The sequence below is a fragment of the Scyliorhinus canicula genome, chromosome 3, assembly GCF_902713615.1.
Source record: "Scyliorhinus canicula chromosome 3, sScyCan1.1, whole genome shotgun sequence".
Classification (NCBI taxonomy): domain Eukaryota; kingdom Metazoa; phylum Chordata; class Chondrichthyes; order Carcharhiniformes; family Scyliorhinidae; genus Scyliorhinus; species Scyliorhinus canicula.
In genome coordinates this window covers 93087432-93103381 of record NC_052148.1, presented here as the reverse complement: position 1 = coordinate 93103381, position 15950 = coordinate 93087432, and the positions used below count along the sequence as shown (strand labels likewise).

Here is a 15950-nt window from a genome sequence, read left to right as displayed (position 1 = left end):
TGTCAAGACTAAACATCAGTGCTGTTTACATGATGTTTCATGTAAGTGCACTGCCTGCTCGTCCACCCTTCATAAATTCAGCTCAGCCAAAGTTCTGTTATCCATATCCTTCCCTGCATTATCACCCATTGGGCCTGTGCCTGCTGTTACCAGCCTCTTAAACAACCCTCTTATGGACTGACCTGATTAATACTACAGCCCTGTATACTTCACCTGATGCCGGTGTCTACATATTTACATTGTGTTGCCCTTTTACATATTTTCTTTTCATGCACTAAATGATCTGAGCTGCATGCAGAAACATATTTTTCACTGTATCTCGGTACAAGTGACAAAAAACAAATCCATCCAATTTCTCTATGGGAGAACCTCTCCCAATTTCTACAATGTCCTCTAAAAGCTACAACCCCCCCCCGCAAAGTTCCTCCTACACTGCCCCAACTCTCTCCAACTGCCACAAACACTTCCTCCAAATTCACTGTTCCTCCAACTCCCTCCAAACTCACTGTTCCTCCAACGCCCTCCAAATTCACTTCCTCCAACTCCCTCCAAACTCACTGTTCCTCCAACTCCCTCCAAATTCACTTCCTCCAACTCCCTCCAAACTCACTGTTCCTTCAACTCCCCCAAACTCGCTGTTCCTCCAACTCCCTCCAAACTCGCTGTTCCTCCAACTCCCCCCAAACTCGCTGTTCCTCCAACACCCTCCAAACTCACTGTTCCTCCAACTCCCTCCAAACTCACTGTTCCTCCAAATCCCTCCAAACTCACTGTTCCTCCAACTCCCTCCAAACTCGCTGTTCCTCCAACTCCCTCCAAACTCGCTGTTCCTCCAACTCCCTCCAAACTCACTGTTCCTCCAAATCCCTCCAAACTCACTGTTCCTCCAACTCCCTCCAAACTCGCTGTTCCTCCAACTCCCCCCAAACTCGCTGTTCCTCCAACTCCCTCCAAACTCACTGTTCCTCCAACTCCCTCCAAACTCACTGTTCCTCCAACTCCCTCCAAACTCGCTGTTCCTCCAACTCCCCCAAACTCACTGTTCCTCCAACACCCTCCAAACTCACTGTTCCTTCAACACCCTCCAAACTCGCTGTTCCTCCAACTCCCCCCAAACTCGCTGTTCCTCCAACTCCCTCCAAACTCACTGTTCCTCCAACTCCCCCCAAACTCGCTGTTCCTCCAACTCCCTCCAAACTCACTGTTCCTCCAACTCCCCCCAAACTCGCTGTTCCTCCAACTCCCTCCAAACTCACTGTTCCTCCAACTCCCTCCAAACTCACTGTTCCTCCAAATCCCTCCAAACTCGCTGTTCCTCCAACTCCCTCCAAACTCGCTGTTCCTCCAACTCCCTCCAAACTCACTGTTCCTCCAACTCCCCCCAAACTCGCTGTTCCTCCAACTCCCTCCAAACTCGCTGTTCCTCCAACTCCCTCCAAACTCGCTGTTCCTCCAAATCCCTCCAAACTCGCTGTTCCTCCAACTCCCTCCAAATTCACTGTTCCTCCAACTCCCTCCAAACTCGCTGTTCCTCCAAATCCCTCCAAACTCGCTGTTCCTCCAACTCCCTCCAAACTCGCTGTTCCTCCAGCTCCCTCCAAACTCGCTGTTCCTCCAACTCCCTCCAAATTCACTTCCTCCAACTCCCTCCAAACTCACTGTTCCTTCAACTCCCCCAAACTCGCTGTTCCTCCAACTCCCTCCAAACTCGCTGTTCCTCCAACTCCCCCCAAACTCGCTGTTCCTCCAACACCCTCCAAACTCACTGTTCCTCCAACTCCCTCCAAACTCACTGTTCCTCCAAATCCCTCCAAACTCACTGTTCCTCCAACTCCCTCCAAACTCGCTGTTCCTCCAACTCCCTCCAAACTCACTGTTCCTCCAACTCCCTCCAAACTCACTGTTCCTCCAAATCCCTCCAAACTCACTGTTCCTCCAACTCCCTCCAAACTCGCTGTTCCTCCAACTCCCCCCAAACTCGCTGTTCCTCCAACTCCCTCCAAACTCACTGTTCCTCCAACTCCCTCCAAACTCGCTGTTCCTCCAACTCCCCCAAACTCACTGTTCCTCCAACACCCTCCAAACTCACTGTTCCTTCAACACCCTCCAAACTCGCTGTTCCTCCAACTCCCCCCAAACTCGCTGTTCCTCCAACTCCCTCCAAACTCACTGTTCCTCCAACTCCCCCCAAACTCGCTGTTCCTCCAACTCCCTCCAAACTCACTGTTCCTCCAACTCCCCCCAAACTCGCTGTTCCTCCAACTCCCTCCAAACTCACTGTTCCTCCAACTCCCTCCAAACTCACTGTTCCTCCAAATCCCTCCAAACTCGCTGTTCCTCCAACTCCCTCCAAACTCGCTGTTCCTCCAACTCCCTCCAAACTCGCTGTTCCTCCAACTCCCCCCAAACTCGCTGTTCCTCCAACTCCCTCCAAACTCACTGTTCCTCCAACTCCCTCCAAACTCGCTGTTCCTCCAAATCCCTCCAAACTCGCTGTTCCTCCAACTCCCTCCAAATTCACTGTTCCTCCAACTCCCTCCAAACTCGCTGTTCCTCCAGCTCCCTCCAAACTCGCTGTTCCTCCAACTCCCTCCAAACTCGCTGTTCCTTCAACTCCCTCCAAACTCGCTGTTCCTCCAACTCCCCCCAAACTCGCTGTTCCTCCAACTCCCTCCAAACTCGCTGTTCCTCCAACTCCCTCCAAACTCACTGTTCCTCCAACTCCCCCAAACTCGCTGTTCCTCCAACTCCCTCCAAACTCACTGTTCCTCCAACTCCCTCCAAACTCGCTGTTCCTCCAACTCCCCCCAAACTCGCTGTTCCTCCAACTCCCTCCAAACTCGCTGTTCCTCCAACTCCCTCCAAACTCACTGTTCCTCCAACTCCCCCAAACTCGCTGTTCCTCCAACTCCCCCCAAACTCGCTGTTCCTCCAACTCCCTCCAAACTCGCTGTTCCTCCAACTCCCCCCAAACTCGCTGTTCCTCCAACTCCCCCAGACCCACTCCGCTGTTCCTACAGCCCTCCCCAGACCCACTCCGCTGTTCCTCCAGCTCCCCCAGACCCGCTCCCCTGTTCCTCCAGCTCCCCCAGACCCACTCCGCTGTTCCTCCAGCTCCCCCAGACCCGCTCCGCTGTTCCTCCAGCTCCCCCAGACCCGCTCCGCTGTTCCCCCAGCTCCCCCAGACCCGCTCCTCTGTTCCTCCAGCTCCCCCAGACCCGCTCCGCTGTTCCTCCAGCTCCCCCAGACCCGCTCCGCTGTTCCTCCAGCTCCCCCAGACCCGCTCCGCTGTTCCTCCAGCTCCCCCAGAGCCGCTCCGCTGTTCCTCCAGCTCCCCCAGAGCCGCTCCGCTGTTCCTCCAGCTCCCCCAGACCCGCTCCCCTGTTCCTCCAGCTCCCCCAGACCCGCTCCGCTGTTCCTCCAGCTCCCCCAGACCCACTCCGCTGTTCCTCCAGCTCCCCCAGACCCGCTCCCCTGTTCCTCCAGCTCCCCCAGACCCACTCCGCTGTTCCTCCAGCTCCCCCAGACCCGCTCCGCTGTTCCTCCAGCTCCCCCAGACCCGCTCCGCTGTTCCCCCAGCTCCCCCAGACCCGCTCCTCTGTTCCTCCAGCTCCCCCAGACCCGCTCCGCTGTTCCTCCAGCTCCCCCAGACCCGCTCCGCTGTTCCTCCAGCTCCCGCAGACCCGCTCCGCTGTTCCTCCAGCTCCCCCAGACCTGCTCCTCTGTTCCTCCAGCTCAGCTTGTTGTCCATTCCCTTCCTTCAGATCACAGCTGGTAGCCGTGCTTTGAGCCTTACCTGAACCTCACCATATTGTTTAATTTCTTCCTTAAAAACAAGCTCTTAACTTCCCATTAGCACATTCTTTGTGTCTGTATCTATCTATATTTGTCCTATTACTACCTTCTTTCAGCACTTCTATATAAATGCAAGCCTCTGTTGCTTTTATGAAACTTGGCCCCAACATCTCTGTGTTGATATGGTGAGGGGGCTGTAGAACATTGGGTGGAATCAGGTTCCACTAGGAGCCAAACAAATGCAAATGAAAATAAAAATAAAATCTTCAGCATGGTTTGCTTCAGTGGGAGCTCAAGATTGGAACTCCGCAGGGCAAAGTACACTTGTATCATCAGTGGTCAACCAACCACGTAAATTATTGCATCTAGGAATAGGGCAAAACCTCTGGTTTGGAGTTAGGGTGAACAGGGCTTCATTTTACTGTAAATACACTAAAGTGGGAATCCAAGGAACCTACCTTTAATCTTCTTGAGCACTGTTTGTTGCACTCTGTTCAAAATAAAGTTTTTATGTCGTTTAAATGTAAATGTCTTTTGTTTTCCTTCATCCACCATCTATAACTGCACTGTCCTTGTTGTCTGCACTTTAACACTGAGGATGCAAAAGGAAGTATTGTATTTGTGGTTTATTGAAGAAATGAAAGAATGTATTATTTTAAACCACTCATGATCTCACTACATCCCATAGCACATTTAAGGTCACTGCTGTACTTTTGAAGTGTAGTCATTATTGCAGTGTATAAAATTCAGCAAGCAGCAATTCACACAGACCGTCAAATAACAGTGAAACGAATGACCAGAAAACATTTATGGCACTGTTATTTCAGGGATAAATGTTAGCCATGTGTTTGGAAAAACTCACTTCTTCTTCATATTTATCCAGCAGTTGGCAGGGGAGACTCACCATCTGAGGAGGTTGGAAGATTTGCCTTTGACCTTCTGGGGAAGTCCCTGATTCATACAGTCTGTGCCTGATCAAGGGGTATTGGGTAGGAAAGGGGGCCTGCAGGAAGCCACACCCTCCTCTCTTTGTGGATCACTATCTCCCCACCCCCATCCAGCACTCCCTTCTGTGGGAACATCATTAAACCCACTTACCTGTCTCCAGGGATCTAATTCCAATCCTCTGAGTAGGTGTCAGTGCGAGGCTTTCTGTCGCCATCGCTCCAGGAGGTGCTGCTGTTACTGCTGGAGAGCTGCTGACCTCTGATTGTCCAGCAGTCCTCAGGAGCAGCATTTCTGCCCTACTTGGGGCTTAATTCACAGGGAGGCCCGACTGTCCAGGTAAGTGCCTGATTACCTCGGAGTAGCATCAGGCCTCCCATGGAAAGACAATGCGGAGCTCCCACCAGTTCTGCAAGCGGTGGGTGGGGCCCAAATTGCTGCCACTAAATTCCACCCATAGTATTTCTTCTATCAGCACAGAAATTATTAAGTTGCATAAGGTATTTGATGAGCATAAGTACATGGCCAGACATGTGTGCTTTAAAAAGGGAATTGGACAAGTTCTATCAACAAACTGGATTCAGTGATATTAGAAAGAGAATAGGTAGATCACAGGGAGAGAAGCAGGTTTGCAGAGCTACTGACCTCCTGGCAGGGCCAATCTGAGGGGGGGACGGGGGGGGGGGGGGTGGTACCAGGAGGGCCATTTGGCCGGGGCCTCGAATTTAGACACTTTTTAATTTTTTGGCACTTGTTACATTTCTTTTTTATGCATATAAGGAAATAATATAGGAAAAGAAAGTAAATGTTGCTGTTCCGTATTGTACTTAAGTCATAGCCTCACAGCCTATCCTACTGGGGGGTGAAGGAGGGTGTGAGTATGTGTATATGTTTAGGCAGTAGAGCTAGCATACGGTTGACGTTGTCATACTATTCATTTACAGTAACCTTTTATAATGAATAGTTTTTCAACATAAAGTCCTAAGAATGAAAACACTCTTCTCTGGATTGGAAGCCAGAGGAATTGCTTCAAGATATACTCAAACTTGGACTCTCTAAGGTGTTTTGAAGAACTGTCACTGTTTAACTATAGGACAAGAGAGTTTAAATGTTCCCGCCATGCTTAATATCAACTGTGACATTGCACGAAAGTGAGATTTTTCCTCAATAATTAGTGCATTTGCACAAAAATGGATATAAAATTACTGGTTAAATTTGTAAAAAATCTAATTTTAAAAATGAAATTATGTCTCATTTATTTTTGGTGCCTGTAATAATCCTCACGAGACCCATTGGGAAGACCCAATAGGTGTCCCCTATTGTGGAATACTAGCTTCCCAGCTAAAGGACGGAGGCCCATCAGCTGGGGCTCATGGAATCAACCCTCAAAAGCCAACCCGGATTGCGACCAGCATGGTCGGTAGTCCTGGTTGGGACCTATGTATTGTATGCTGTGTCACGGCCTTCTTTTGGCTAAAAATAAACTGCCGCTTTGAATCACCTTCTCGGATAGCCTGGGCTTTTATACTGGCGATGAGGAAAAACTACATCTGCGATTCTGAACGTCTGGACTGCACTTGAATTTCTCAGCACAAGAGCAAGGTCGGCGAGATTTTAAAAATGCCCATTTTTGGAAAGTTTGAGGCCTTTGGCCCAGGTGTGGAAGATTGGGCCAAGATACCGAATGGAGGTGCCATTTCTTCCAGGCGAATGGTATATAATATATAATACCGCATTGTCACAAGTAGACTTCAATGAAGTTACTGTGAAAAGCCCCTAGTTGCCACATTCCGGCGCCTGTTCGGGGAGGTCGGTACAGGAATTGAACCCGCGCTGTTGGCCTGGTTCTGCATTACAAGCCAGCTGTTTAGCCCACTGTGCAAACCAGCCCATTGTTGCAGATGACTGGCAAACAGTAATACTCCTTTTCATTAAATAAATTTAGAGAGCCCAATTATTGTTTCCAATTAAGGAACAACTTAGCATGGCCAATCCACCTACCCTGCACATCTCTTTAGCTGTGGGGATGAGACCCACGCAGACGTGAGGAGAACGTGTAAACACCACACAGACAGTAATCCGGAAAAGATAAAACTCCTGACCACCTGTGGAGCCCCAAGTTCCAGTGTGGTCAAAAATCTTACTTACCAAGCAGCCCCAGATTCAAAGACCTTGAATTAATTCGGAGAGCTCATTCCGATCCTCAACCATAGAACATAGAACATAGAACAGTACAGCACAGAACAGGCCCTTCGGCCCTCGATGTTGTGCCGAGCAATGATCACCCTACTTAAACCCACGTAACCCGTATACCCGTAACCCAACAATCCCCCCATTAACCTTACACTATGGGCAATTTAGCATGGCCAATCCACCTAACCCGCACATCTTTGGACTGTGGGAGGAAACCGGAGCACCCGGAGGAAACCCACGCACACACGGGGAGGACGTGCAGACTCCGCACAGACAGTGACCCAGCCGGGAATCGAACCTGGGACCCTGGAGCTGTGAAGCATTGATGCTAACCACCATGCTACCGTGAGGCCCCATCCGTGATGAGATACCGGTTCAGCATGGCTGGGCGAACCCTGGGGAAAACAGTGCTGGAATTCTTGCCTTTGCAAGCTGGCTGAGCATTGTGACTACGGCCCATCCCTCCCCGAGACGTTGCGAGACCACCTAGAGTGTAGCATTAATGACAGGCGACCCAACTGAAACTGTTGACAGAACCGGCCTTGGATCTAAAAACACCATAGAACTATCGCTTTTCACATGAAATCATAGAAAAGGGAGGTCCAGGAACTCCAGGGCTCCATGGACTACGTGTATACCGTGTTGGGCGCTCCCCCATTCTGACGAGTAACATCCCCAAGAGCAGGGCCTATGGGACCCAGTCGCACCTGAGGTCTAGGAAGAGTATTCTCAAAAGTGCTGCACATGCGGTCGTGGGAACTGTGGTGCCAGGGGCACCAGAATCAACAGTGGGCACGTCGCCTAGGTCGGGTAACACTGGCACCACAGGCTAGGGTTCTACATATTGCACATCCCAAAGAGGATGATTGTATGCAACTAAATTGCATTGCAGCACCAAAAGAAGCCCTAATTAAGATGACCCTCCAAGTAAACGGCCACCCCTTGGATATGGAAATTGATACGAGAGCTGCTGTCTCCATCGTAAGACAACAGACAGTCCAGAAAGTTTGATTGGGTCTGGGTCTAAACAAAATTAAGGCCCAGTTGGCGGCATACGCCGGAGAGCCATTGACAATTATTGGGACTGCGATGACCCCTGTTACCTATGGACAACAATCAGTCCGACTGTCACTGGTAGTGGTGCAGAGGCCTGGACCCAGCCTTCTGGGCCACCACTGGTTATAGAAACTCTGCTTAGATTGGCAACACATCTTTAGAATGGGTACAGGTGGATTATATGAGGTAATGGAAAAGTACCTGTAAGTATTCCAGGAAGTTTCAGGGTAAATAAAAGGGGCCACGGAGACCCGGATGCCCAACCTAAATATTTTGTGGCTCAATGGGGATTATACTCCTGTTCCAGTTCACAGAGTAGGCAGCACCAGTGGTCCTGGTGCTGAAGCCTGGAAAACCTATACGCAAAGTTGGCTGAGGACCATTCTTTCATGAAGCTGGACATGAAGCATGCATACCTCCAGCTGGAGTTAGACGTGGTGCTCAGAAAATATGTCACCATTAACAGCCACAGAGGATTGTATGAGTACACCCGGCTCCCATTTGGGGTGGCATGTGCAATTTTCCAGCAGGTATTGAAAGGCATTCTCCAAGGACTTCCAAAGGTGGCTGTCTGCCTAGACAATGTGCTTATCACAGGAGCCCCAAAGAAGGAACACCTGGTCAACCTAGAAGAAGTCCTCCATCGATTTTCAGAAGTAGGTGTCCGCCTGAAAAGAGGCAAATGCGTCTCCCAGGCAAAAGAAGTCACACGCCTGGGATACCAGGTTCAAAGACTGGATGCACCTGGTAGAAGAGAAAGTCCAAGCCATCAGGCAGTCTCCAACAACTGAGAACATGACAGATCTCAGATCATTCCTATAACTCGTTAATTATTAAGGAAAATATATTCCAAATTTTGGCAAACTTACTGGCGCCTGTACATGCACTCTTAAAGAATCACCAGAAATGGGCATGGAAGGCACCACAAGAAGAGGCATTTACCAGAGTAAAGTGCCAGCTACTATCCTCTAGACCACTGATGCATTATGGCCAGTCAAATCAATACCGGCACCCCTCCCACAAGTGAGAAATTTTAGGGGTATATGCAGACAAATGGGGTGAAGCTCATTCAAACCACCTCTATCGCCTTTCTTTGAGCAGTCTATCTGAGAAGGCAGTGCAAACCTTTAGGAGAAGCATAAAAAACAAACTACGAGGCCAGGTTTTTATTCAATTATCAGACCACGCCACATGTTATGACTGGGGTAGCGCCGGCAGAGCTACGGATGGGCGATGGATTTGAGTCTGTTTAGGTTTGACATTTCCCAACCTTGGCAGGAAGGTGTAAAATAAAGAAGACATCAAGAACGGGTATTATGACATGGGTAGCGGGAAAGCAGTGTACATACGGAATTTTGGGGAGGGTGCCTGGTGGATACTGGAGAGTATAGTGGAAAAGACAGGACCAGTCTCCTAAACATTCAAAACTAGAGAACGGACTATATGCAAGCATGTAGATCAAGCACTATCTCATAGATGGGAACTTGGTCCCTTGTACCCCCTGCCTACCATCCATTAACCAGGGAGCACAACTCTCCAGGGCCCAGGTCAGCATGAGACGGAGGACTCCGCATCAGATATGGATACGGAATCCTCCGCATCAGATATGGATACGGAATCCTCAATACAGCATGGTCAGAGACAGACCTCCGACAGGACCCATCTGCCGGTCAGTGCGAAAATGACCCTCCCCAATGCGTTACACACCACCAACCCATTCTCACAGCTGTCGGAAGCACAACCGTGGGAAAAGCGGCAAAGGAGACTCCCTCTCCATCCAGCCTTCGGGCTTCAGGAGGTGGGGGCAAATGTATTAACCCTAATGAGACCCATGACTCCTGGAATACTAGTTTTCCCGCTAATGGGCGGAAGCCCATCAGCTGTGACTCATGGAATCACCCCTTAAACGCCGGCCCGGATTGGAACGGCACGTTCAGTACCCTTGTTTGGGACCTTTATGCTATATGGCTCATTGCAGCTTTTTATTTTGACTGAAAATAAACTGCCGTTTTGATTCACTTCCTCGGGTTTCCTGAATAATGCCCTATTTTGTTTTCATGTATCTTAATTTTGTTTATTATGGCTGGGAACCTCAAAAGCCAGGGCCTCTCTGGACGTCCTGAGAGGACCTGACTCCGGGGCCAGCAGTTCTCTGGATTAATTCGTTCTAACCTCCCTCCAGCTGCTGGGTTTCCTGAACCTTGAGAATCCTGCCCCACGGCAATGAAATGTAAAAGTAAGGTCAAATGTGAGACAGGTACCTTCACTGTCACATTTAAATAAATAACTTATTACCTTGAGAGCAGATTGCTGTTTGCCCCAAGGCTTCTCCATTACAAGTTGGAGGCGAGTGTAATCGAGATTGAAAGTTTAAGCCTTGCCTGCCCCAAGGGGTTAAAACGCAACACCAACCCAACATCCCCATATCTACATGCTATATTTATGTGAACCACAAACACTCCCTTGCTCTCTCTCCCGTGCTCTCACTCCAGGTACCATGCTCGAGTGCCCGAAGAAGGCATTGGTGACCATAGACGTCCATGTGTTGTTCCCTGGTTATGCATGGCACTGGACTGCAATGGTTTGTCATTACTGTCTGCAGCTTTTGGCTGACCCTGAGACGCTCCTGCTTGCCACAGGCGTATTGCAAGGACTTACAGGTTGATAATTGACCTGTTTGGCCACATTATGAATGTGCCTTCCATGGTCATCAAGTCCTGGAGTGAAACTCGAACCATAGCAAAACACCACACGGGCCTAAAATTTCAATGTTTTTAATCAAATAATTGTGTAGTTCTGGCATCGAGGCTCGGAATTTGGATTGGAAGTCAAATATACCAGAGTTACACCCATTCCAAAATAACACATATTTCAATAGATTTGGCTTCTGGCAAAAGATGTGCTCGGTTTAGCATTTATGTAAATAACAGGATAATGAGATAAAAGTTGCTCTCGCAGAAATTCCAACTGTTACACACACAAGAGTTGTGTGAATTTTAAAACAAAATGTCAAAGTAGTAGTTGAGCTCACAGGCTTTGAATATTTACAAATTTTGTCTAAAACGTCAACCCTGATCTGATTTCAAGAGGGGTGAAGGACGGTGGTGGCAATTTTGCAAACAGCATATCTGGAAGAATGAGTTTTCTTCAAGTCCCAATAAATTCAATGGTAAGAATTGATTGCAGTTTTATGTCTCCGTTTCCGGGCTGTAGCCAGCTAGATTTAGAGGCTCGCGGACGACAGGCCTTTGACAGCAGGCCACAAGTGGCTTGCTACAACCAGGAAATAGAGATAAGAAAAATGATAATCAGTTCCTCCCATCATAGCTGAGACCAGAGACAGTGCATTGGCAGGGTGGTGGTGGGGGGTTAGAGGAGAACTCCAAAGGATCATGGGGGAGTAAATTGCAAGAGTCAGTGAGGTGTCCAATTGTGAACATAGGGGAAGCAGATAAACTGGATCCAGCAGGTGAGGGGAAATTAACTTTTCTCCTGATTCCAACAATTCTCATATCCCTTTAGTTGCCGTATTTAATGAAGCCATTAAAAGCTGTTCCAGAACATGTTCACTTTAAAATGATGGTTAATTCTGAGCTCATATCTTTATTATAATAGGTACAGGATCACCCCACCTCCTGTGAGCTGGTTGGTTGCCTGCTCCCTCCTGCCTCCGTTAAAACCAGAAGTAGGTGTATTGAGTGTCAGGGTTCAAATATTTAAACTTCTTTCCATTCCACTTGTCCCAAACTCATTCTATTTTGGGGGAGATAACACCCCCAACCTGTGATAAACCCAGCGGAGTCCAACAGGCTTCTTAAAAGTCCTTTATTTCAGCAACAGCATCATACATTCACAGGACCCGGTTACCTTTCACTGGGTCCTTGTTTCCTCTTTTAGCTGGCTCTACAGCTGCCGGCCTTTTATGCTAGTGCTGGGTCAACTCAGTCCAATTGAGCACGGGGAACAATCATCCCCAGCTGGATGAGTCCTGTGCAAGTTACTGCAGGTTACCCCTACACCTACCATCTACTGCAGTCAGCCCCCATCTGTTTTGACAAAAGTTATTACAAGCATCTTTTCTCTGCTGCTATGAAAGGATTTTGCCTTTTGGCAGTTTTGGGCAAGGAAACCTTTACACTGTTTCAGCAAAGAGCCCTTATCATTGTGTTCATTAAAGGCATTTCCAAATGGTCTTTATAGTAAAGTGGCACGGTAACAAAGTGGTTAGGACTGTTGCTTCACAGTGTAACGGTCCCGGGTTCGATTCCCAGCTTGGATCACTGTCTGTGCGGAGTCTGCACATTCTCTCCGTTTCTGCGTGGGTTTCCTCCCACAAGTCCCGAAAGAAGTGCTGTTAGGTGAATTGGACATTCTGAATTCTCCCTCAGTGTACCCGAACAGGTGCCGGAATGTGGCGACTACAGGCTTTCCACAGTAACTTCATTGCAGTGTTAATATAAGCCTACTTTTGACAATAAAGATTATTATTATTATTATTAAATAATGAGCAAGAGAAGGTCATGGTCACTTGGGATCTACTTGGGAGGGCTCCCTCCTAGTATATCCGAGATGTTGTAGGGTACGTCTGAACAAGTTTATGACAAAGTCATCACCCGCACCATCAGATTCAAGCCATATAATTTCAATCTTATTCACAGCCAATCAGTGATTCAGCAGCAGCCATTATCCATTTGTTGAAATAGAAATAAAAATTCTTATTTTCAGTTTACTCCCCGTTACGTTTCAGGGGATGCATTTTTGCTGGTCCTGCGGCACATGATGTGTGGTGACATCGGCAGAGAGCTTGCGCGGGCTTTAGTCAGTTCACCGTCTTTGATTGTATGAAGAACACCTTTAATAAACCCCTCATCGTGATTTATAAGAATCCAGAGTCTGAGCACCTCATTATCTTTTCTCTTTGTGGTGACAAAGAAATATAACAGAAGAGAAAACTGGTGATGAGGATTGAGGCAAGAAAAAAATCGGTGAAAAAGAAGTTAGTCCACTGAGCAGTGGAAAAGGCACCGGGAGCAACAGGAGATTTCTGGAATCTCACACACAGACACTGGACGAAGCACTGCCACTAATGGGTGGCACAGTGGTTAGCACTGCTGCCTCACAACGCCAGGGCCCTGGGTTCAATTCCAGCCTTGGGTGACTGCCTGTGTGGTGTTTGCACATTCTCCCCATGACTGCGTGAGTTTTCTCCGGGTGCTCCAGTTTTCTCCCCACAACCCAAAGATGTGCAGGTTAGGTGGATTGGCCATGATAAATTGCCCCTCAGTGTCCAGAGTTAAGTAGGTTAAGTTATGGGGTTATTGGGACAGGGCAGCTGAGTGAGCTTGCGTAGAGTGCTCTTTCAGGGGGTTGGTACAGGTTCAAGGGCCGAATCGCCACCTCCTGCACTGTAGGGATTCTATGTTCTAACTGTGAGTAAGAAGCCCAACAGTCGAGGAAACCTTGTGTTGAACGGAGTAGGGTCTGCGCTGCGGGGACCTGTGGTGAACCTAGATGGGCTTCAGGGAATGGAGGTTTCGAAGTCTGCCGACTCTGCATGGGTCACTACTCTGGGGGAACAATCGAACTACAATCAGGCAAATGGGATCGTTTGTGTCATACCTTCCATAAAAATCGGAAGGGAGGAAGAACAAAGAAAATTACAGCACAGGAACAGGCCCTTTGGCCCTCCAAGCTTGCACTGACCATGCTGCCCATCTGAACTAAAAGCCCCTACCCTTCCAGGGACCATTTTATTCATGGTGGCACACAGTGGTTATCATTGTTGGTTCACAGCGCCAGGGTCCCAGGTTTGATTCCCGGCTTGGGTCACTGTCTGTGTGGAGTCTGAACGTTCTCCCCATGTCTGCATGGATTTCCTCCGGGTGCTCCGGTTTCCTCCCACAAGTCCTGAAACACATGCTTATTAGGTGAATTGGAAATTCTGAATTCTCCCTCTGTGTACCCGAACAGGGGCCGGAATGTGGTACTAGGGATTTTTCACAGTAACTTCATTGCAGTTTTAAGCCTACGTTGGATTTTGTTTATTTGTCACGTGTACCAAGGTACTTGTGACAATAATAAAAAAATTAGATTCATGTATTTGTCAACACGCCCCTTAAAAGTCACTATCATATCTGCTTCCACTGCCTCACCCGGCAGCGTATTCCAGGCTCCCACAACCCTCTGTGTAAAACATTTGCCTCGTACATCTCCTTTAAACCTTGCCCCTTAAAGCTATGCTTTCAAATAATTGACTCTTCCACCCTGAGAAAAAGCTTCTGACTATCCACTCTGTCCATGCACATCTTAATTTGTAGATTTCTGTTAGGTCACCCCTCAACCTCCATCGTTCCAGTAAGAACAAAGCAAGTTTCTCCAACCTCTCCTCATACCAATGCCCTCCATACCAGGCAACATCCTGGTAAATCTTTTCTGTACCCTCTCCAAAACCTGCTGGTAGTGTGGCGACCAGAATGGAACACTATATTCTAAGTGCATCATAACTAAGGTTCTATCTAGCTGCAAAATGATTTGCCAATTTTTCTACTCAATGCCCCGGCCAATGAAGGCAAGCACGGTAGCACAGTGGTTAGCATAGTTGCTTCTCAGCTCGAGCGTCCCAGTTTTGATTCCAGGCTTGGGTCTCTGCCTGTGCGGAGTCTGCGTGTTCTCCCCGTGTCTGCGTGGGTTTTCTCCGGATGCTACGGTTCCAAAGATGTGCAGATTAGTTGGATTGACCATGGTAAATTGCCCTCGGTGTCCAAAAAGGTTAGGTGGGATTACTGGGTTACAGGGATAGGGTGGAGACATGGACCTGGATGAGCCGAATGGCCTCCTTCTGCACTGTAAATGCTATGATTCTATGCCGTATGCCTTCTTGACTATCTTCTCCACCTGCATTGCCACTTTCAGTGACCAGTGTACCTTTACACCCTGTTCCCTCTGCCTATCGGTACTCTTACGGGTTCTGCCATTTAGTGTATTAAACCTTGCAAAATGCATTACCTCACATTTGCCCGGGTTAAACTCCATCTGCATCTCTCCTCCCAAGTTGCCAACCGATCTATATCCTGCTGTATCCTCTGACAGCCCTCATCACTATCCGCAATTCCACCAACCTTCGTGTCGTCCATAAACTTATCAAACCAATTACGTTTTCGTCCAAATACAAGCAGCAAAGGTTCCATCACTGATCCCTGAGGAACACCATTAGTCACAGCCCTCCAATCAGAAAAGCACCCTTCCACGGCTAACCTCTGTCTTCTATGACCGAGCCAGTTCAGTATTCATCTTGCCAGCTCACCTCTGATCCCATTTGACTTCACCTTCTGTACCAGTCTGCCATGAGAGACCTTGTCAAAGGCCTTACTGACACCATGTAGACAACATCCACTGCCCTACCTTCGTGAATCATCTTTGTCACTTCCTCGAAAAACGCAATCAAGTTAGTGAGACATGACCTCTTCTTCGCTAAACAATGTTGCCTGTCGCTCATACGTCCATGTGGGAGTAAATCCAGTCTCGAAAAATCCTTTTTAAAAATTTCCCCACGACTGACGTAAGGCTCACCGGCTTATAATTACCTGGATTATCCTTGCTACCCTTCTTAAATAAAGTAACAACATTGGTTATTAACCAATCCTCTGGGACCTCCTATGTAGCCAGTGAGATTTCTCTCTAGGCCCCAGCAATTTCCTCCCTTACCTCTCTCAGTATTCTGGGGTATATCCCATCAGGCCCTGGGGACTTGTCCACCCCAATGCTTCTTCCTTTTTGATCTCCACATGACCCAAACTATCTACACACTATTCCCCAGACTCATCATCTGCCAAGCCCTTCCCTTTGGTGAACACTGATGCATAGTGCTCATTTGGTATCTCGGCCATTTTCTCCGGCTCCAAGCATAGATCCCCTCCCCCGTCCTTGAGTGGGCCAACCCTTTCCCTGCCTACCTTCTTACT

General features: G+C 48.4%; 1 protein-coding gene across 1 annotated transcript in view; it reads left to right on the top strand.

Annotated features, from left to right (window-relative positions):
• LOC119962800 (chondroitin sulfate proteoglycan 4-like) overlaps positions 1-15950 on the top strand; it is a 147776-nt gene that overhangs the window by 109647 nt on the left and 22179 nt on the right. The window lies entirely within an intron of this gene.